This window comes from Balaenoptera borealis, assembly GCF_965194805.1.
Source record: "Balaenoptera borealis genome assembly, chromosome: 14".
NCBI lineage: Eukaryota > Metazoa > Chordata > Mammalia > Artiodactyla > Balaenopteridae > Balaenoptera > Balaenoptera borealis.
The window spans coordinates 58709915-58733956 of NC_138875.1; the positions used below are offsets into that span (position 1 = coordinate 58709915).

A 24042-nucleotide genomic window follows, 5' to 3' on the forward strand; every position below is an offset into this window, starting at 1 on the left:
CACACACACACACACACATTGGTTCTTGGAATGTTCTACCCCCTCCTGTCATGCTGCTCTGGGCCTCGTTTCGATGAAGATCCCACACCTTCCCCCTCCCTCCCCAGCTCTTAGATTTCCATCTCCTGTTCAAGCTCCTGTCTCCTTGTCCTCGTCTCAAAACTTTCTCTGACTCCCAGCTCTAATTTAACTTGCCTGTTGGGTGAAGACGCTGCACCCTGCAGTTTCTTCAGGAAAAGACGTGCATTTTCTCACACTCCACGTGCCCCGGGATTGGCAGAGAGGCAAGTGCCCTCTTTTCCCGGCACCCCCCCCCCGGACTGTGCTTCCTCCCTGCTCCTCGAAGACTCCCGATGCAACAGGCCCCGACAATGCTGGCCCCTCGTGGCTCACCCCCCAGGCCCCCATCACCCCGCGCCGCTCAGGAAGACCTCGGCCCCGGCTCCCCGGGTGCCGCTCAGTCCCTGCTCCACTGTCACCCGAGGCGGCCCCAACACCCGCCCTCCCGGTTGTCCTACCCCATCTGCTGCCCTCACAGATCATTAAGTGGCGCATCCCCAGGGGCCGCTTCCCCAAACCCGGCTGGGCCACACACTTAAAGGAAACCCTCTGGATCTTGTCGTCACCCAAAATGGCACCGTTTCCCAAATCATCTCGTAGTCGGGCTGCTTGCTCAGGTAGCCCCACTGCTGAGACCCTTTTCAACATCATGTGAACTTCCAGGCCACTGATCTCCCTTCTCTCCCACCATCAGTCCCCTCGCATCACGACCCCCTTCCCTTGCCTGAGTCTATCCACCAGTGTTTGACCTTCTGTTGCACATGACATAAACTCTCTTGCCTCTCTGACCTTTTATCACATCTGGTTGTGGAAAAAAAAGCCAGCCATGAATCAGCTGTGTTATCCTGCTGCTCTGTGTTTTACATAACTAACTCTTCCTGGGAAAAACTACACAGCAGTGTGGATTAGGTGTTATCAAAACGTCTGTCTTCAGTGTCACCCAAGCCCTCTAGGCTCTCCCAAACCGCCCACTAACCTCCATCCTCCGGGACCCAGTCGCTGGCTCGCCTGCTGCTTCACCGGAAAACAGGAGCCTGGTCACCTGTGTGCCTTCCTATGACCCCTTCCTTCCCATCACAGAGCAGGGAGCTCTGTGCCCTCCCCCGAGTGAATCCTCGCCGTTCAGGCTTGGGTCTCATCTTCCTCCCACTCTTCAGGAGCTTTGGGCTATCAAATATTCTAATTGCCCCCTGACTACTGAATCCTTTCTACCAACACTTAAACATACTCCAGTTTCCCCCGCTGGAGCCACATCTCCTTTAGCTGGTGTCCCCTCTCCTCCCGTTCACAGCCAGACTTCTCAGGAGGTTCCCTCTACTTGCTCACATCCCATTTCTTGAACCACATCAGCCTGTCTTCTGAGGTCACCTGTGACCTCTCTGCATTAGGCCCAATGTGCACTGCTGAGAGCACACCACGCTCGGTGCCTTGGTGCTAGGCTGACCACAGCTGGCTACCGCCTTCCTGAACCGTTACTGTCCACTGCCTTTGGTGACATCACACTCTCGCCATCAGCACGTGGGCATTCTCTTCTTGGCCAGCTTTTCATCCTCTGGTGAAATTTAAAATGTCGGAGAACCCCAAGGTTTGCTCCTGGGCCATCCATTTCTTCGTTCACCAAATGTGTACTATAGATGCTCAAAGGCTACAGCCCAGACACTCTGTCAGTTCTAGACCGATGCATCCAACTCTTCACCCAACATCTCTGTTGGGAATCTCTTAAAGGCATTTCAAATTCAACATGTTCAAAACTGAAGTCACCGCCTGGTCCCCAAACTTCTTTTCCTCTAGAGCCATTCGTCTCAATAAACTGCATTAATCCTTGACATCTTTCCTGCCCTCATTTCACTCCACCCAACTTCCGGCCAATTCTCAATCTCCTAAGTATTTCCACCTGCCAATGTATTCCCATCACTACTGGGTGCCCTGACCCAAGCCATCATCGCCTCCCCCTTGAAGGACCTCAGTACCGTCCTTCATTCAGTCCCAGTCCCCATCTTGCAACCAGAGTGACATTTTCAAAACACAAATCTCACCGCATCACCTCCCTCTTAGCTTCTTTCAATGGCTTCTCATGGCTCTTGGGATTAAGTCCCAAATCCTTAGCCTGGCCTACCTGATCCCAACTCCTATCTACTTCTCTAGATGCATCTTACTTGATCTTTCTCCTTACTCAATATTCTGCATCTATACTGGCCTTTTCCTATCCCTTGAACCCACCAGGTTCTTTCACAGCTGAGAGCACGTGCATGTTGGAATGAGCTTCTTACCTCTCAGCCTGGAAAACTCCTACTTATCTTTCAGGTCACAGCTTACATTTCACTTCCTCAGGCTAACTTCCAAGAGTAGGTTAGGTTCCCTTTTTTAATAGCACTCACCTCAACTACAAATTAAGTGATGTATTTGTTTAGTGTCTCTCTCTCTCTCATATTAGAATCATGAGCTGCGAGCCTGGGTGTACTGCACCATTGTGTCGGCACTGCCTAGTATGTCACGTAGTCAGTGCTCGGGACATGCTCACTGAATGACTCGATGAGCTTTCCATAGCTCTTCCCTCAGGGTGCTCAGAGCCTAGAAGAGAGGCTTACATGGAAACCAGAAATTGGCATTACAGTACGATTCTGTTGCCAAGAAGTACTGACCGAGGCTGGGTCCCAGTGTATGATGACGTTAGAACGAGTATTTACACCTCAAATAGATTTTTGTCAAATTTACTGAACAATAGGAAGGTATGCCTTAGACACTTATTATACCCTCACAACTCTGTGAAACACCTTGAGGGATAAGCAGAAATAAGAGCTGCCCTACCCCAAGGCAGCTTTCAGAAAGAGCTTGGAAAAAGAAAACAATTATTAAACAAATGAATGTTTAAAAATTGTAAACAAGCCCCTAATTAAGAAGTATGCTTGTGTCAAACAGTAAAAAAAAAAAAAAAAAAATCTATGAGAAAAGAAAGAAACACAGGGTATAAAGAGACTTTTCTCCAAACCGTGCCTCACAGCACACTCCCAAGGCCACCAGCACAAAGGCCTAGAACCTAAACCCACAGACAGGCCAACAAGCCAGTGCCCACCTGCCAGCCCAGATGCAGCTCTGTGCGGACAACGTTTCAGCAGCCTCCCAATGAAGGCTACTGAGTATTTCAGGACTATTTTAAAGCACTTGATTCAATCAAGGCTTGAAGTGATATTTTATCAATTTTATCAAATATTTATCAATGCATATTTATCTCCAGATCCCTGATGGGTTTCATAATTCTCTCCTTGTAGGATCTGTAAGGAGAGGCGTGACCCCGACTACCGGAGAAGAGTTAATACATTAAGAACCACAGCAAGGACATAACAAAGAAGTCAAGGAGAACATGCAATGAAAATGCACAGAACCTAACAGTTTTCTTGGTAATTTTGTACGATGAAGTTTAATGGGTTGATTCGATGGTGAATTAGACAGAGAACCATCTGTTGGTGAAAAGAAACCGGTAAATTCTGTAATAGTTCATGTTATTGCCTCTAGGAAAAACGGGAACCTATGATAAAATTAATGCTTTTCCCTAGAAAATAACTGCATTTTTGCCAAGAGTATCTTACTTGTAACTTGGCTATTTGGAGAATTAGGTCTCAAGAAAAAATGTTCTCAGCTCGAAATCCCTTCCTTAGAGACAGCATCGCGGACCGTATCACCCTTTCTTGCCTTCTTTTTCCCACTTTGCCTGAAATGCCCTCCCTAGTCTACCTGCTCGTCGCCTGGCAGGTGAGTCCGGGGCGGGAGGACATCCGCCTCTTCTAGCTTGTTAACTGCTGCGCTCCCCCTGCCGCAGTAGGGACGGCACACAGGAGACGCTGAATACGAGTGTGGCTTGTGAACGAATAAATAACTACAAAGACGACAACACTGACCACCTCTAAGTGCTGTTTTGGTACATCCTGACCACGGTGCTGTGAGATAATCACATATTATTCTCATTTCAGAGCTTAGATTGTCTAAAATCAATCTTCAGTCTGCTAACTACTGTGAGCTACTCGCGAAAACTAGCAGCATCAATAGCTCCTAATTTATTCCAAGTCTTCTATGAAAATTTTACTCAGGCAGGAGTAAATCTAATGGTAGGCCTGTTGCTGCAAGGGAAAAAAAGAAATGGAAAATACCCCTGTGAACTGGAAATTATCTGAGTAACGAACAATGTTTGTACTAACGCGAGACCACAGCAAAGCATGCTCACGGACCTCCATTCTCACAGAGTTCCTCTGTTACCACAGCTGCCAGGGCGGACGCTGCAGGTGCCCACTCAACACCCGTTCCCCGAGCCCTCCTTGCTAAGGAGCCCTGCCTCGGTTCAGGGCAGCAACGTGCCCATGCCTGGCTGATACGGCTGCCTTTCCCAGCCTCTTTCACACCCGGACGTGGCCATTCGACACTGCTCCAGAGAGTACAGTCTAAGGGAAGGGCAATGTAGGATGTTCATAAGTACTTTTTTTGCCTACTTTTAGGTGCTGCTGGCACTGCTTTGCCCATTTCCCCCTTCCTCAATCTTCACGGAACGTAGATATAAGGGCTCATGAGGTGACACGCACAAGGACAGAAGCAAACGTGTTGAAGAGGGCAGAGAATGAAGGATGACGGAGCCTGGACCCAGGACCTGCCAGCGTGGGCCTAGCACATCAGTGTCTGTCATGTAGGAAAAACAACCCTCTCTTTGATGAAGGTATTATGAACAGATTTTTATGTTACTTGCGGCTGAAGAAGCCCTAGAATAAAACAGCGATTGTATTTTGTTTTTCCTTTTGTGAAATCAAGGAATTGTTCTAAAACAAAAACTAGGGTTGCATGTGAGTAGTAGACCTATTGTAACGTAAAGATGATGTAAGGGGTCAAAGGCAAAATCAAGAAATACAGGAGAGGCTGTTCTCATCTCTAGAAAATGAGAAAGGGAGCTGTCCTTATTTCAAAATGGCCTGAACTGGCAACTGTGAGTGATGTGGATAAGAAGGGTTCTCATCCCACCCAAGATGGGGTAGAAGCTGAAATCATCTCCCTCCTTCTGAGCAGAAAGCAGTTTCCTCTCCCAACTGTTATTTGGTACAGAGATGCCCCAGAGCAGAATGACAACCCTGACACTGACTGAAGCAAATTAAGATGATCTATTCGGGCTTCCCTGGTGGCGCAGTGGTTGAGACTCTGCCTGCTAATGCAGGGGACGCGGGTTTGAGCCCTGGTTTGGGAAGATCCCACATGCCGCGGAGCAACTAGGCCCGTGAGCCACAACTACTGAGCCTGCGTGTCTGGAGCCTGTGCTCCGCAACAAGAGAGGCCGCGATAGTGAGAGGCCCGCGCACCGCGATAAAGAGTGGCCCCCGCTTGCCGCAACTAGAGAAAGCCCTCGCACAGAAACGAAGACCCAACACAGCCAAATATAAATATAAAAATTAAAAAAAAAAAACAAAACGATGATCTATTCACTTAAACATGTAAGTGAGCCCCAGATTGATGCCGGCCAGCACTACAAGTAAGGATCGAGCAGCAACATTCTTAGCCTTATTTCAACCTTCATTACCCGCTGCTGGAAAGGATGCAGTTCAATCCCAGTCACTTAGCAGGCGTTTTATAGAGAAATGACATTAGCACCAGGTGGTAACAGCCATTAGAGTGGATACAGAAAAGGAAAACAGATTCAAATGTCACTGATAACAGACAAGCAAGATACATTATTTCTTCTTAATTTTAAAATAAAAATAACCACTGAGGATTATTCATTCATTTAAAGAGGTACCAAGTGCCTGTTATGTGTACCCTGGGTGCTAGAGATACGGTGAACTAAATAGAAGATCTGCCTGCTTTGAGCTCACCTTCTGGTGCTAGAGACAGAGTAAACTACAAATAGAAACAGTGTAACGTCAGTGACAGTGCGAGGGAGGAAGAGAAAGCGACCGGGTGGCAGTGGGGACCCTGGTTCAAGGCAGAGTCGTCAAGGAAGAGGTCCTGATGTTCGGACACGATCCTGCGTGCAGTGAAGGCACGAGCCGTCCTGGGACAACAGCAGGAAGGCTGGTGTGGCCGGGGCCGCGTGGACAATGGAAAGGGCGCAAGAGGCGAGGTGGCGAGGGCCACGGTGAGGTCTCCGCCGGACGCCGGGCTTGACAGGGCACGCCTGAAGGACCGAGTGGGGAGTGAGTCACTGAGGACTGAACTTACTGCAGCCTGTTCTTTGAGCAGCGCTTACTTCTTCTACTCAGAGCTCGGGAAGAGCTACAGGCTGGCTCTGCGCTGTGGTTGAGGCATCCGCGCCTGGCGTTAAAGCCGTGACCAGGATCAGAGAGATTCTTAACCGCTGGTAGTTAAGGGATGTCTGGCACCTTGAGGTGGGAGCCAGTGATCTGCGATGTGCTGAGCTCCGGTTTCTACCCACGTGGCCCGACCCCCGAATGAACATGACTCAGAGGATGCCACCCCTAGGCACCGGCATGCAGGGGAGAGGCCGGATGGATACAGAGCAGGTTGAAACTGCATTTCCCTCGTGCGAGCTGCACCGAGAGCTGGGGAGCAATGTGGAGAAGAGTTATTTCAACCACATCCTTCCCTAAGATGCCACAGTGAGTTTGCGTCCGTGGAACGGAGGAGAGGCCTGAGGACTGAGCTCTGGGCGACACAACAGTAGAGACTAAAAGGAAGGAGGAGGGAGGAGGCCGGGAAGCCACGCGCCCGGGGCCAAGGCACGAAGGCTGTGATGCCTGGGGCTTGCAGTGAACAGGCACCAACAAGCCAGACTGACCTTCAAGGGAGAAGGGAGAGAAGAAAGGCGGAGACAATGGCATAAACTACTTTTCCGAGGAGTTTTAGTAGAAAAGGTGATATGGAAGCGGGTTGCGGTCAAGAAGGTGTTTTCCTTACTGTTTCTGTTCGAGTGATGATGGGAATGTTTCCGTAGAAGGAACCCGACAATGCAGAAGGAGAGGGTGTAGTTGTGGGGAAAGGTCCTTGAGTCACGGCCAGCGAGGCCCGAGCATGGCCGGCCTCCGGGGAAGGAAGGCAGCGCGTGGGGACGGGAGGACCAGCTTCTCCACCGCGAGCTTTTATTTTCTCAGTCAAACAGGCAGTGAGATCATCAGCTGAGATTAAGGGCAAGGAGAGCAACAGGATTAAATCTAGGACTAAAAATTTAAAAATAAAGCAAACTGTTAAAATATGCACATGTTCTCACTCCAAGTAATTAAGCTTCCGCTATCTTTATTGTGGATGGGAAACTTTTAGGTTAGTATCCTGTTTTGTTTTGTTTTTTTCCCCACCCCACCCCCCGGGAAATTTATATCATAGTTTGCTAAAAAGATTTAATGAAATAATTACCCCAAATGTTGGAGGATGCAAATAATAAGCATATCTTTCAAACTGAAATTATAGGTTAATCATACCTATTCTCCATCTCCTAATGAAATTAGGGACAATAAACACCCATTGTCCTATAATAATGAGTTTCTCAAAAAGAAGAAGAAAATAATGTAACCAAACACCATGGTTGCCTGTACTAGGTTTCAGGCTGTCAGATTTCATGATATATAAATGAAATAGAACCATAATTTTCTGAAATGGGAATGCAGTAAAATAACGTTTTAAAAGGATTCTAAAAATGTAAATATCAGCTGATCTAAAAAACCTTTAAGGTATAACAAGGGCAGTATTAGTAGAAGAGGGTAAACTAACCACCTACCTAAGGCAGGAAAACATTTAGAAGGAGGTAGAGTCGGGAAAGACCAGTGGACATCACAGTAATCACACTGGTTCCACCTCACAGAGTGCCCTGGGGTAAGAAGAGACAGCAGCGTGGACAGAGCAGACCCGAGAGAGCTTCTGAGCAGCCATGGTGAAAAGTGAAACGTGTCACATGGGGCTTTGCTCCATATTTAAAAGGAGATAGCAGAGTAGCTGGCAAAGATTTTCTTAGCAAAATATAATAAAATGCACTTATCACATGTAGAGTTATTTAAATGAGAGACCGAATGGCACAGTGTGCAGCTGGTAAACTACACAAGGATCCTGGGCAGGGAAGGTCTCCTGTCTACGTGCGGGCACAGGACCAGGGAGACCAGGGCTTTGCTGGAAAACGGGGCGAGTTGGCCCAAGGGACCAGATGAAGCACCTTAGACCTGGCCGTGCACTGGCCTGAGCCATCGTGAGGAGGGTACAGGGCTGGGAGGAAGTGTGAGTGGTGGTACGTGACACATGGCACCTGACATATGTAATGACATCAAGGACAGAAGGGAGAAATACACGTTTGATCCCATACACCTCTCCTTCAAACATTCTAAAGTAAAGAATTTGTACCATCTATTTATACCACAACTATTTAAAAACACAAGACTAGGCTCTTTTTTTCATTACTGAATAGCACAGGCCTTCATAAAATGCCAACCTGCCTTGTAACCCATTTTTAACCTTTCAAAAACTCAGGAAAGTGACACCCTTGATTTACGGAAGGGGAAACTGGGAGGGGTCCACAGAGATCACACAGAAGCACAGAATTTTAGAAGCAGAAGAGTCGTAGAGACACAGGCACACAGAGAAATTGGTTTACACGTAACTGAAGTAAATTGAATTAAACCTACTTCTTTCAATAACTGATAACCGTACTGTGAGGAACTGAAGGGTAATACAGCATCGAAAAGCATCCAATACAAATACTATTTCACTAGACGGTCCTATTTCATATTTTTCATTATTTTTAAGAAAGAAATCAAAGCAGATGCACTTGTCTTCTAGACCTTAACTTTTATACAAATTCTCTCTCAAAGATAATATAAAAAACCAAGACTACTTTCTTACTTTCTGAAACTCTTAATTTAGCTGATCTTTCATATGAAAACCGCTTTTTTTTTTTAAATGACAAAAGTGGTGCTTGGTTTATGTAAATGGATTACTCCCACCTAATCCAAGTGAAAATGCTTCAAGTCCACCCCCTCCTCTCCTCTGATTCTCTCTCCCACTCTCTATTTCATTTCTTGGTTTCTACTTCTCTCTCTTCCCCCCTCTCCCCCCACTATGCCTTGTGCAACAAGATTCTAAATAAACAGAAGCCACAAGGCTGTCCTTATTCCCAGGATTTTCCTTATTCATATGAAGGGAGATAACGGACAGGCCTGAAACTGTAAGTAAATCACGGTTGCTTATGACTTGTTTTTGGGCTTTCCCAATCCTTGAACTGATTTTCTGCCCTTTTACTAAAAGAGGAAATCAGTTAATAAGTTCCATTTTCACTGAAAGTGTCACACATAATTTGCTGACTAAAAAATCAAACTGATTAGTTGCTGACAGACACGTCGTCTGTTCTCATAACCAAACATGTATAAATATAAAAGTTATTTAGAAGAATTAAACACACTCTATAACTCAAGACTCCAAAGTGGGGTGATTAGAACACCGTCCCAATAACCTGCAGATTACACCTAAAGCAGGTACCACGGCGTCCACAGTCCCTCCTCAAATTGGCCTTGGCCTCATGTGCCCATACTAAGAACTTTCCTCACCACGGAGCTTTTGGACATTCTTAATGGAAAATGCTGGGAGTCGCTTGAGAAACGCTTTTAAGTATTTATTAATAATCACATTTCTCCCCACGGTTCCTACTCTAACCCTAAACTGACAGTTAATGAAGTTCCCACGTTGAATGACTTGAGAATAGCGTTGTCAGAACTGCCACGTGTCTAAGGGGAAGGAAGCCTCCCTCCTCCGTCGTGTCTGTAACAGATGTTCCGATGAAACGGGAGGCAGCTCACCTTCCCCCCAAGACCCAGGCCCACATCACAGTGGCTCTGAATCAGGCTGGATTTCAGACCTGAGAGACGACAGCCCTTCCTGGGTGTGTGAGAGCTGCCCCTGGGAGGGGAGCTCCACGGAGGGGCCCCCATCGGCTGGGCCTCCACGCGCTGCCGGACGGAAAGAGCAAATAACAGACACAAAGGCCTCCGTTCAGAGAAGGCGCCTGTCGCAGGCTCCGACCACCCCGAGTCTGACTTGCCCCTGGCTGGGCGAGTGTCCCCGGAGCACGGACCCTCACTGCCCTTTCGGTCCGCTCTGAACACCTGGTCAGAGACCATGGACACGGCAGGATCCCAAGAGCCGGGGAGTCCACCGGAGGACGGAGGAAGGGGCACAAAGGTGTTCAAATGTATAAATCTGCAGGTCCCACAAAGTCAGAATTCCACTGACCGAGTGGAATTGGGAACCACTGACCGAGTTGGGAACCACTGACCGAGTCCATCTGGTTATTTTTGCAAGGAAGGAAATAAAGGGTTAGAAATTTAAATCATTTGTGCTAGATCGTAACTCATATTCTGGCGGTTCGGACAAGAATTTAAGGCTCCTGGCTTGCAGATCTGTGCTCTTTCCCTCTGCTACACTGCCCCATAAGTAACTGCTATAATCTCAACTTTTATATGTTTATACACACAATCCTTCTTAATCAACCATCCTTAGCTTTAAAAGACAGCAGGAGTAGCCACGTATGTCAAAGTCATCACACACCTGAAATGAACAGAATGAACTCTGGGCGATCCCACCAGGCCACCGCGGGTGGATGTGGGAAGGAGCACGAGCTGGGAGTCAGAGACCCCACTTCTCTCCTCAGCCCCCCGCCCTGTGCTCCTCAGAATGGGAGCAGACGCCCCAGCTCATGATGGCCTGCGTGTCCACAATGTGGTACCGTCTTCACACAAGAGGACCCTCACCTCACACCCACCACTCACCTCCCCGACCCTGCCGACTGTCTAGCTGGCTGATGGAAGGGTAACCCCCGTGCTGGCCTTACACAAACACACCCGTTAGTAACTGTGACTGAACACTTTTTTTGCCTCACTTGCTGAATTTAGAAGCTACCCCTAGAAGAAGAAGTGACTCCACTGTGTTGCTAAATTTTCCCTGGACGCCTGGCATTGCATACAATTTGGTCAGAGGAATTATATTAAAAAAGTCCCCTCCCATTCTGATGATTTTCGTGACAAAACAGGTCCACTGACGTGAAAAAGAGGACGATGACTTCAGAGAAAATGAGGGAGGGTGTTCTTGCCAATCTGGAAAACACAACGCACACTGAAGAACAGAAACTTGCAAAACCACGTTTCTTTTACTCAGCTCTACAATTCCTCAGGACATAAAGGCTTTTCACGTCCAGGACAACAGCCAAGTAAACCAGCAATAAGGAGAACGCAGGATGATTCCAGGGCATCGTGTCCTGAAGGAGAGGGTCAGGACTGCAGAAGGACAAGTGGCAGGCTATCAGCAGCTGTGTCCTCCTGCCCAGTGCCTTCAACTGTGTGGTGCAGACAGAAATAATGGTGCAGAGAGACAACGTCCGTGAAGGAATGAAGCCAGTCAAATTAGGAGCATTCTGAAGAATGCTCTAGGGCTGGTGAGACGCAGGAGAGGACAGCAGGCCGCTGGCCTGGCCTTGGCAGCTCTGACTGTGCGCCTGCAGCCTCGGCTCAAGGAGCTCCCGGACACGTGGGTCCCGGGAGCAGGGCATGGAGGAAAGGTCTGTGGTCGGGCTGCCGCGTGTGCAGGCACGGAGAGCTGTTAGCCCAAGAAGTGGCCGGTGTTCTGCCCTCTCTGATAATCACAGTGATCTCATGTGAAGTGAAACTCGCTCTTTTGCCAAGGAAAACAATTCTAATCTTTACTTTCTGGCTTAAAATGAGTATCAAAGCATGGATGAAAAGTAATGCATAAGCCAAAGGCTCTTAGTTACCCAATAATTCTGTATATTTTCAATTCTGTAAGTTTGTCATTTGCAGTATTCATTCCATTTTAGGTTTGTGTATAAATTTTCAACTTCTTGATTCTTGGTTGCTTAACATGAAGAGTGAAATGGAAAACAAAACCCATAATCTCCATACGGCTTCTTTTATAATGCAAATATATAGTGTTTATTTTACATGAAAAATATTTGATTCTATCATCATTCCATGGAGTCCTTTACAGATATATCTACTTATAAAATAAAATGGACAAGTATTTTTTAATCTTTCTAATACGAGGAAAGACAAATGAAACATCTCCAAGACGCTAACAGCACTAAGCTTGTCTTTAAAGCAACTGTGGAGTTGCCCTCACCTGCCTCCAAGCCCTAAGTGTGAGAGAAGAAGTAGGTGCGGACAGGAGAAAGCATCTCTGGAGGAGGAATTTCTGCCTCCTCACACGGCATCCCGGTGCCCAGCTAGCGCTGCAGTGCCCTGCATGACCTCCACCAAGGCTCCCAGAGGTGCCGGGTCACAGAGCCAGCTCTCCCTCCAAGCTTCGCCATCCTGGTCACCAGTGCACAACTATGTCCCAAAGGACTTTCCAAGTCCTGGCACAGTGCTCAGTATACTGGTGATACCAAGTAAACCTTCATGCAGTGACAACAGAAACACTACCCCCTAAGAAGGGAAAACCTTCCCTCTCAAGTCGTATTCCCAGGCAGGCAGTCAATCACCCAAGGAGCCCATCAATCAGGCCCTGTAGGGGGCCAAAGGAATAGGAGTATAATAATTGCATCTTGTCCCCTTTTCTTGAAGGCATGATGGTCTTCTGAAGAGGGTGACAACTCTGTCAGAGAAATCCTGAAAGGTGGACATCCATGGGCTGACATCCACAAACCTGGCCAGATGTGACTCATAAACTGGAACAGGGTAAGGACCGGTTTCACCCACTGCCAAACCACTGGGTTATTCCATGACTTTTAGGAGTCAGTGTGCATTTGTTTTCAGTGCCAGTGACTTTGCCCAGAGATATACCTTGTTCAGACACCATCTACCAGCATCTGCAATGGACAACTGAGACCACCTGGTCACAGGACACCTCGGCTGTGAACCGCGTGTGGCTACGGGGAGCAGGTAACCTGCACAGGGAACCAGAGACCAAGCTTTAGAACAAAGTGAGTGAATCCTGCCCTCAGCCCTCCAGAAGGCAGAGTATACAGGACGAGCACTTCAACAAGCAACATTTAAAACAGTAATATCATTAAGACTGTAAGTACATTCTGAAAGGTATTATTTTTCCCTGATAAGTCCATCATGTAAATCTGTAATTAGGGACTTCTAAAATAGCTTTTTTTTTTTTTTAACACAATATGCTCTAATTGTCTATCAAGTCAATGAGTACTTAGGGACTCTTAAAACTACTGATTACTTGCTTGCTGTATTTTGGAAGAACGAGTACTAAAGATTCCTTATGAAATTCTCCTTAAAACAGAATGAAATTGGAAATGTGCTGTTACCTGGCTAAGTTAACAATCTTCCATTTTTCCTTGGAAAGACATCTATCCATCATCATATTTATCATTCCATGTCTGGACTATAATTGCATTAACTCCTATTTTATAATCTAAGTGAATTTCCATCTCTGACAGAATAAAACTTTTTCTAATTCCCAATTCGAAATTGGGTCCCAAATGTTTCTAATCCCAAAGGTCCCAAAGAGGGCTTTATTAATCATTTATTCCTTAATGTAGATGTAAGTCATTTATCTCACTTATCAGGATAAACAATGTGCCAGGCCATATGGTATGGTATTTATAATTCATTCTGTCGTATTTATACATCTGCTAGGTAATGAACTAAATGGAATAACAATGAGCTATATCTTCTATCAAGTTATGTTCTGTTATGCTTAATGTTTAACAGTTAAATAAATTAGCAATGTTCTCAAGGTCCTTAATATAAGTTATAAAGGTTATAGATATTCTTATAGTAGTTTGTACTACTATTAATATACACTTTAACTTCATAATAATGTTTTGTTTATTTTGTAATCAAGCATCATAATTACTTCCAAACATAAATCAAGCAGAAGCTAAAGAAAGAACGATGACAAGATTATTTAGACATGGAAGCCAGCTAGGAAATCTCCTTTTTCTGCCTGTCGACTTCCTATTCATGAAAGATTCTTTTGTTAGCTGTGGGGGATGTTTGGCCCACATGTCCCCTACTAGGGCCTGAACAGACTAATTGCATAGCTACTACTCAAGACCTCACTCCATAAAGGTTGCAGGCGAGAGCCCAGGCTGGTCTCTTGAGATGCTTGTTGTTTTGGCATAAGTGATTAACCAACTCTTAGAGAGAGAAGTGGATAAACAGATAAATATTTATTGGAAGCCAGACACTGGGGAAATGCTGACAGACACTCCACTCATGAAGCTGACAGTCTCATGGGGACTAGTGACAGAAAGCATGGAAACAGACAATTAGAGTAATTACGTATTGTGATATGCACAGAAGAGCAAAGGGAGCGGTGAGATGGAAAATCACAGTGATGTAACGTGGCCACGGGAGGCCTTGCTCAGACAGGATCATTCGAGATGAACTCTAAAGGGTGGGAAAGAGTCATATCTTACAAGAGCAGATGGACCGTTCCGGACAGAGAAGATGGCATATGCAAAGGCCCTGGGGTGGAAAGAATTTGCATTTAAGAAGTGGGAAGAAAGGAGTGAGTGGAGCAGAGGGAGGTGAAAGGAAGACAAGGAGGTCAGAGGTGTGTGTGTTCACCTCACGTTCTCTCTCTCTTCCTGCATTTCCCCCTCTGGTCTCATCCCACCCCCTCCTCAGGCTGAATAAATGCTGAAGTGGGCATTTATTTATGAACAGGGAGCCCCCAGACAAGGCTGGGTGAGGGCCAGCTATCTGCCTCCTTTGGTATACTAAGGAGTGGCTGTGCATCACTAGGAAAAGATCCCCCGTGGCAGAAGGTGATGGTGTAGCAGCGGCCAGTGGCCAAGTTAATGAGCCCAAGGCTGTCCTTCTGCTTCAGCACAGCCTGTGTGGGATCGCAAGGGACCCAGAAGTTCATCTGTGCCTTAGTGAGGAGGCTCGGGGTCTCTGAAAGGGCTGGAGGGTAAGCAGAGGCCTGGGGTCAGGATACAAAAGCCACGTGAAGAGAGAGTTGAGGACTAGAGAAAACAGCCAGACCACACAACTTGGGGGCAGTATCTTGGGGCATGAACCCGGGGGGGGGCCCCCAGGCCCAAGAAGGATTCCTCTTTATGGAGCAGTGAGGCTCATCCAGCCTTTTCCCTAGAAGCAGCTGCACACCCTGCGAGCTGCTGATTTTCACGAGCAACGTACTCTGACTGCAGACTCTCCAGGCATAAGGCTGGGATGCAATGTCACCTGTTTCTATGTTTTGCCCCCCACTTCCCATCATGCCTCCTGCGACGTTGCCGATGTTGCAAAACAGAGGGTGCTGTCCGTTTCTGGAAACCCAGGCTCAGCGCTGCCGGAGGCCTCTCCATGGCTGGAACCTCACACCGGCTGGGTCACCCCTCCTCCCATCTGAAGAGGGGTGACGGGAGGGGAGCCTGACCTGATTATAAAGGTACACGCTGTGGATTCAGCCAAGTCAGGAGGAACATTCCGACCAGGGCCAGAGGCCCACCTTTGTCTCTAACAAGGTGGGCAAACCACTGCGTCTCCAGGCCCTGAATGATGGCTGGGGGCTTGACGAGCTCAGAGGATTCTGGCAGGTTTATGTTCTACCTCTGCATCGTTGGTGCCTCCCAAGGATAAAGCGCTTTTTCTAGTTGGCTGGAACTTTCTGAGAATAAGAATCAAATCCTCTCTCCTACACCTGCTGGGTCCTGTACCCTTGCTGAGAGGGCGGTTTGTTCCTCTCAAGCTGGGACGGGGCATTCACGGCGCCAGCACAGAGGCCAGCCCAGTCTGCTGGGAGGGTCACCTGCCGGGAGATGCTCTCCCGGGAGGGCTGGTGGCCCTGTGTCACCCACATCCCCACCGCTCCTGTCATGGCACATCGGTACTTTGTCATTTCAGAAAAAAACACTTTATACTTACGCTGGTGAGAAACGTCTATTGGTTACCACGTGGCGCGTCCAAATCTGCATTTAATTTAAACGATGATTCTTTTGTCTCCAGCTATATCTACTTTATTAGAGGCACTGGGACCTGTCATATTTCTATTTTATTATTTCTATTACTACTTTAAAATATGAACAAAACATTTCCATGCAATCGAATATTTCCTTCTGTTTAACTCTGATTTCTAAAAGAGTGTTTAAAACAAGGCCTGAAGGGGCAGGGGGGTGAAATAAGTATAGACAAATGACATTTATAAAGTGTAGGAAGTCAGGAAAATGACAAACAGATGGGTCAAATATTCAGCGGCCCACTGTGCACGGCGGATGGGGCCGAGCCATCCTGGTCCACGGGGTGGGGTGGCGGGGGGAGGTCAGCTAGGGTCAGAGGGCCAGGCCAGGTGGCCGATTAGCACACTTGACTCTGGCCCCGTCACAGGCATTTTTCTGACACACACCCACCACCTGCAAGAGCTGTGAACAGTCGGAGCAGCAGAGGTGAGTGATACAAAGAGCCTGCCCCACAGAACCTGTGGTCTCCGGGAGCCACCGTTCCCCCCTCAGCCTGTGTCTGCAGCCCGAGCCTGCCTGCTCGTGGCGGCGGGGTGAGCCTGCGATGGGGACCTGCCTGCCCAGGAGAGCTATTCTAGAAAGCGGGACGGAGGGCACAGAGGCGCAGAAGCACATCACACCAGTCGGTGCGCAGTGACTGTGCCGAGAAACAGAGGCGGCTCTGGGGCCAAAGGGTGCAGGGGGCTTGTCTGCGAGGGGACACCTGAGCGAGCCGCAGGAGGTAGCATGCGGTGGCACCCAGCTGCAAGCCAAGGAACAGCAGTGGCTCAAGCGGAGACACACAGCTGGTGTGCTGCGGGCAGTGCCAGGGCCAGGCGATGCCAGCTACAAACCGGCAGCTGCCATCTACCTCGACGAGGATTCAACCATGAGCCGCTGCAGCTGCTGACCTTCAACACCCCCTGAAACGAGTTCAGGGTGAACTCTGTGCTTCGGGAAAAACTGGCACAACAGGTCTTCAGATAGTTAGATATTTTCAGGAGCCGATTTTATGAGCCCAATTCTTGTATCTCCTTGTGTCTAGAAAAGCACTAAAATCCTTCATGGTGACGTCTGCTCCTTGTCACTAGCAGTAACCTTCTGCAAAAAATATGTGCTTGGTTGCACGCTTCCCCCTTCACCAAAATCACATCTATACCGACCTTCCCCCTACATCTTTGGAACAGTTTCTCAGAGCTATCTGAAATGCTGTCTTCTGGGCTATAGTCCCCATTTTGCCCCAAATAAAACCTAACTCACAACTCTCATGTTGTGCGTTATTTTTTCAGTTGACAGCGAGCAGGGACAAGAGCAAAAACCCTGGCGGGAGCTTCCAGGGGCCTCCAGGTGAGGGCCCCCAGGTGAGGACTCCAGGGCAGGAGAGTGGCAAGAAAAATGTCACTCTAACACAACAGAACAGAGGACAAAATCCTGCGGGATGATGAGGATGCAGAGACAATGCACCTCCCTGAGGACATGAGACAAAGCTTTGGAGAGGAGTTGACCCTGGACTGCAAAGAACTTCACCTTCTGCCCAAATGCTGCGGCATAAACCCTGGGCACAAGGAACGCAGAGCCCACCCAGAGGCCAAGAAACCACCCCTGTAGACTAAGGAGAGAGGCAGGAGCAGACCGGAGGACAGAGGACAGGGCCACGGCCCACACTGGGGGTGAAGGAGCTGTAAGCTGTGCCGACAGACCGGGGAAGGTGCAGAGGAGAGCTGCTGACATGCGTCTCGTCAAACAACCAGAAAGCTACTTACTGAACGATGGTGAGAATAACTTCCATGTCTCTAGTGGTGTACATTTACGACTGCTATTGTGAGTTATAATAAGAAGTATATACTTAGTCTTCATGCCTGTCCTGGCACAGAGCTCCTGAAATCCTTGGAATTTCCTGTGTCTTCTGTGAACGGTAATGAGGTGACTTTTGGAAAGCATGGAAGGATGGGGGCCGGTGGCCAGGAGAACCAATCATCAGAGGTTTGTAACTTCCAGACTTCCAGCAGTCCAACCCCCCGAGCCCCGACCCCAGGGAGGGGAGAGGAGCTGGAAGTCAAGTTCAGTCACCAATGGCCAATGATTTAATCAGTCGTGCCTCCGTAATGAAGCCTCCACAAAAACCCCAAAGGATGGCCAGGTTGGCGAAACCCTGGAGACTGGGGGAGAGTGGGGCCTGGGGAGGGCAGCGGAGCTCCGACCCCTCCCCCAGACCTCACCCTGCACATCTCTTCCACAGGCTGTTCCTGAGTTAGACACTTTTATGATGAACCAGTGACCTAGTGGGTAAACTGTTCCTCTGAGTTCTGTGAGCCGCTCTAGCAAATCAAACCTAAGAAGAGGGTGGTGGGAACCTCCCGATCTACAGCCAGTCCCCCGGAAGCACAGGTGACCACCTGGACTTGTGACTGGTGTGTGAACTGGGGATGGGGATGGGGGGGCAGGCATGTAGGACTGAGCCCTAACCTCCAGTAAACAGTGTTAGACTTGAGCTGAACTGTGGGACACCCGGCTGGTGTCGGAGAATTGCTCGGTGTGGGTGAAAAACCCACACGCACATTGGAACTGAGTGCAAAACATATTCAGATTTTTATTTTAAAGAACGGCAACGTCCTTTCAGTCTTAGTTTCATGGGGCTTATGGGGCCTGCTTTTCTTAAGTCTAAGTCAGTCATTCTAAATTTTTCCAACTGTCCTACACGTCATTCCAAATTCGCTCAGAGATCAGCAGCCCCTTTACGGACAGTGCAATTATAACAAAGAACCATACTGGTTGTTTAAGTTTTAGGAAGTAAAGTCAACTCCCAATTTTCTGGATCAATGAAGAGAAACGGCGGCCTAGGAAGCAAATGTGCCTGCGCTCTTCACCCGGCCCCACTCCTTCGTGTGGGGTCACTGAGCCCAGACAACCAGCAGCAGGCATTACGGTGGTCAAGGCATTTCATCTCCCAAGCCTGCGAGTCCCAGAGGTGAAGTAACTCGCCCAAAGGCACAGGCAGTCAGAGCAGAATGGAAATGTAAACCCAAGTTTTTCTAACTCTGAAGTCTATCATCTTGCTTCTCAAGCTCGGTTAATTTCCAAAGCAAAAAACATCGGGCATTCCATTGCCTGGTGGATTTGTGGGTAAATGATTAATAATATAATAAAAGAAATGAGTTTTATTTAAACAAATTTAGCATTGAACGTGACCGGGATTACAGTTTCCAAACGCTATGACTAAAAAGACTGCCAAAAGGCAATGCTGTAGCTGCCTGAAGTTGGGCTTTTGGTTCTGATATTTTTGTATCTTTTTAAGGACATTCAGGGAATGCAAAGCACAACAGAAAGATCCTGACACCTTAGTGCTAAATCTTAAGTATTTAATTTTGATTCTACTTGTAGAAAAAGTCCACCATGCAGGATTATATGTCCGATAAAACAGGAAAATTGTGCCCACGTGGCCTAAGAAAAGGAGATCTCAATCCGGCAGTGGACACAAGGTGAAGTGCCGGTTAGCACCTGGCTGGTAACAGAGGCTAAGAGGAAGTCATCGTCAACTGATCCTACAAGCTGGCACTCTTCCCAGCTGAATGGGGACATTCAAGTTTCACTCTCAAGAGGCTTTTCACAGTTACCTTTTCAAGAACTCACATTTGTCCTTTGTGATTGAATATTATGAATTATTAAATATCATGATCTTGGCCAAAATACACTGCACAAACATTTCTACAGAAGTATGGGGCTATACAGCATGTACTACATCTTGGCTCAGTTTCTGCAGTGAGTATAAATATGTTGATTGAATGACATTAGAAATAGATACAAACTCATTTAGAAAAACAAACTTTTAATTAAGTCTAATAAAATGTGCATGAGAACCCAACAAATTCTAATTGTGCTTGTTACTTGTGGCATTTCCATCTTTAGAGCCACGGCTCTCCCTCCACTGGCCCAAGTCCCCTGTGCTCTTCTGAATCCAGGTCAACACCATTCTAAAAGCCTCGGTAGACTAGCCCTGTGTCATTCTGCTCTGTCTTCAAAAGCACATTAGCTATCTACACCTAGTGTTGCTCGTCCATAGGCAGCTATGCGATTTTACTCTATTTCATCCCCTTCTAAACTGCACATCCCTCAGACATAAATTGGGAGGTCGCTGAAGAAAGAAAAAACTCATCTATTATATTTTTATATACTTGATTCCTTTGTTTCTAAGGCATTTATCATAATTCTGAGCTACAAATCTGCTGAAAAAGGGTCAAAGGAAAATATTCATAAAGAAAAATGGATGAGAAGAATCGATTTAAAAACTGTCTACCTCGGGGCTTCCCTGGTGGTGCAGTGGTTGAGAATCTGGCTGCTAATGCAGGAGACACGGGTTCGAGCCCTGGTCTGGGGAGATCCCCCATGCCGCGGAGCAACTAGGCCCGTGAGCCACAACTACTGAGCCTGCGCGTCTGGAGCCTCTTGTGCTCCGCAACAAGAGAGGCCACGATAGTGAGAGGCCCGCGCACCGCGATGAAGAGTGGCCCCCGCTTGCCACAACTGGAGAAAGCCCTAGCACAGAAACGAAGACCCAACATAGCAATCAATCAATCAATCAATCAATAAATCTTAAAAAAAAAAAAAAAGAACTGTCTACCTCATACTTTCTTTGATTGCTCTTGTTTTCACAGAACACCCCCTGTAGACAACCTGCTGTGCTATCTTTTGTGAAAATTCACTAGAGTAAATCAATAAAACAGGTAAAGCTCAAGTCAGGTTCTGCCTCCACAAAATGATAGGGTAGATTGCATGATCGCTAAGCCTTTTTCCAGGGACTTCCCTCGTGGCGCAGTGGTTAAGAATCCACCTGCCAATGCAGGGGACATGGGTTCGAGCCCTGGTCCGGGAAGATCCTACATGCCGCGGAGCGACTAAGCCTGTGCGTCACAACTACGGAGACTGCGCTCTAGAGCCCACGAGCCACAACTACTGAGCCTGCGTGCCACAACTGCTGAAGCCTGTGCACCTGAAGCCTATGCTCCGCAACGGGCGAGGCCGCCGCGGTGAGAGGCACGCGCACCGTGGCAGGGAGTGAGCAACTGGAGGGAGACTGCGTAGAGCAGCGACGACCCAATGCAGCCAAAATTAAATAAGTTAAAATAAAAATTAAACCTTTTTCCAAGCCCTAAACGTTTAGTAGTCTTTGCAATGTTTGATTAATAAAGCTGTCATATTATATATAATAAAGCACTGAAGGCAATTGTTGAATCACATAAATATCACAGAAGTAAAACAACAGAGTACAAACAACGTCTGAAAGTTAAAATATCTGAAAATACCTTAAAATTAATGTTGGTAAGATGACTTTATCTGTTCACATGTGATAAAATGCTCTGTGTGGTTTTATAGATCTACTTACAAAATGTATTGGGTTGGCCGAAAAGTTGGTTCAGATTTTTAGTAAGATGTTAAGAAAAACCCAAACGAACTTTTTGGCCAACCCAATAATTACTTTGATCTGATTATCAAAGATATTGGACATACAAATTTGGTTTGAATTGTATGAGTAAATAAGATCAAAGCTTTGACTTAAAATAGCATGGGCAGTAAAAGATGATTTGACGTGGCTGTTTGTACAAATACACCCACAAGAGACGGGACAGGAGTGAAGAGGCTACACGTGGTCCGCACTGCGGAGCAAGTGCTCCTGCCAGCTCCTCACCACGCAGGCATCTGACACCGACTGCAGGGTGTGACTTTCTGTAAACAAAGTTAAGAGAGCAGAGTATAGTTGACGTATTGTCTTCAGAATCTTATGAGGCCAACGTTCAAGGCACTATGAGTAATTCTGTTTAGCATAAAGGAAGTAATTCTGTTCTTGGTGGAAAACGGTGGAAGGGTAAGGCACGAGGTGAGCAGAGGACAGACTGCAACAGGCCTGGTACATGTGAAGGAGTCTCAAGTCTAAAGATACTGCTAAGAGGTTAGATTTGGGTTTTACACAGACTATTACAGCAAAGAAACGAGACAAGATAGTTAGGAAGCTGTTGCAACATCAATGCTAGACCGTCAAATTTTGTTTTGCTGGAGGACCTAGACAAACCATTTGTCTTTACTTTCCAGTGAAAAAGATTCTGTGATAAGTAAGTAGGCAAATACATACTGCAGTAGGATTGTGTGTGTGTATGTGTGTATTTTTGCTTTAACGATGGGGCCATGGATGATATATATTGAACCACACTATGAACATGTCTTAAAGTCTAGGTACTTAAAAATTAATAAGACTAATGATGCAGATATGAATAATTACAAAAAATAGGGTTACACAAGTAACCTATAATAAACTGTATTAATAATAATTAATCCAAACAAACACATTTATAACCAAAAAGCAAGCACAGCAGTAATACAATATCATGACCAACTGAAGACATCCAATTCCCCCAAATAATAGGGATTCCAATTACTCAAGTGCACATACTCAAAACAGGAGTCTTATAATATTGCCAGGAATACATGAAAGCCTAACTTAAGAGAAAACTAAATTTAAATATTTGGAAAACTCTAGTCACCTATTCATTTAAGCACAATTTCGAATTTTGTAATCCTTAATAATTCACATAGTTTTAGGTAAAAATGAAAATCTATAGAATGTTACATCATTTTCTGAGAGCAGCTAACACTAATTGAGCACATCCTGTGGGCCAGGCAGTTTTTGAGGTGTTATGCACGAATTTATCTCATTTCATCATTACAGATTATGAGACTGACACACTAATATCACCTCCATTTTCTAGATGAGGAAACAGGCACAGATCACACAGCTAAGCAAAGCAGTGATACTGAGATTCACATCTCAGCATTCTGACTCCAGATTTCACACGCTCAACCACTAGGCAATCCTGCCTCTAGAGCCTGAAATTTTAGATTGGGAGGATCAGTGTGACTCACTAACTAGCAAATTGCAGACCATATCCTGCAAACCATTTGTACCTATGATGAGAAGTCAAATGCAATGGTACTGGGAAGGGGAAGAAGGGGTCAGAGATGGGTTCTGAGAAATTAAGAAAGAGAACCATCAAGACCTGATGACTGGCTGTATGTTGGGGTGAGGGAGGGGTAGGGAGGGAGCAGAGTCTAGAATGACTGCATGGGAAGCAGCAACTTTGGAATCAAGTAGCAACCTCGGTAGAAAGACAAGCTTTTGGCTTGGGATGGAGCTGAGGTTCGATCCACAGACTTTGCGAAGCTTCTGAGACATTTGGGTAGAGAAGCCAGGTAGGCAGCCTGACCAAGGACCAGGCAATGGGTGAGGCGGAGTGAAGGCAGCTGTCTCTGTACCTGAAACGCTGATCCGGGCCCACCTCCCTTGAAATCCCTACTTGAGAAGCTTACTGGGATGAGGGACAGAATGTGCGTGCTGGTTGGTGGGGGGTGGTTCACATCAACCGAGAGACACCTCCCTGGCAAGATGGGATGCAAGATCAGGGAGAACAGAAAGTGGGCTCAGTAAAAAGTACAAAGCAAATATGCTAACCCTTTCCCCCTCCGTGGAACTGACCTTGTTCTCCCTGTTTTACATTCTCTGTATGCAGACCCTGCACTTGCTAATGCACTGCAAGTTACATGAGGACCTGCACCTCATCCATGTGTAGCTTTTGAAGAATCTAGCACAATGTCAAAATGTTTGTCAAGTTATTAAGTCAGTAATTCTCCTTATTTCTAAAAGAAGTTAAGGAATTCTTTCAAAGACGCAGTTAATCCTTTTAGATCTAAGGTTCAAGCATCACTGGGCTGGTTCATCTTCATTAACAGGATAGAAGGCTACCTTCACCCCAAGAAACCAAAGGAAGGACAACAGAAGCAGTGGGGGAACAAAGCAAACATAAGGATGGAGAGGGCTCGCAAAATGTCTGAAGCTAGTTATTAGTCATGTCAGCCTAATCTGATCAGAGGAATCCTGCAGATGAAAGAATAAAATATTTTGGTTGGAGGTTTATTAGAATTTAGAATGGTTAATTACCTCCTTAACTTTAAGTACCTAGAAAGGCAGAAATAATGAAGATACCGATATAACAGAAGGTTGTCTTTTTTCCAATTTTTACAACTAAAATTTTTTTAATTGCTGAAATTTAAAATACTTC

General features: G+C 46.7%; 1 protein-coding gene across 3 annotated transcripts in view; it reads right to left on the reverse strand.

Annotated features, from left to right (window-relative positions):
* L3MBTL4 (L3MBTL histone methyl-lysine binding protein 4) overlaps positions 1 to 24042 on the reverse strand; it is a 311741-nt gene that overhangs the window by 150343 nt on the left and 137356 nt on the right. The window lies entirely within an intron of this gene.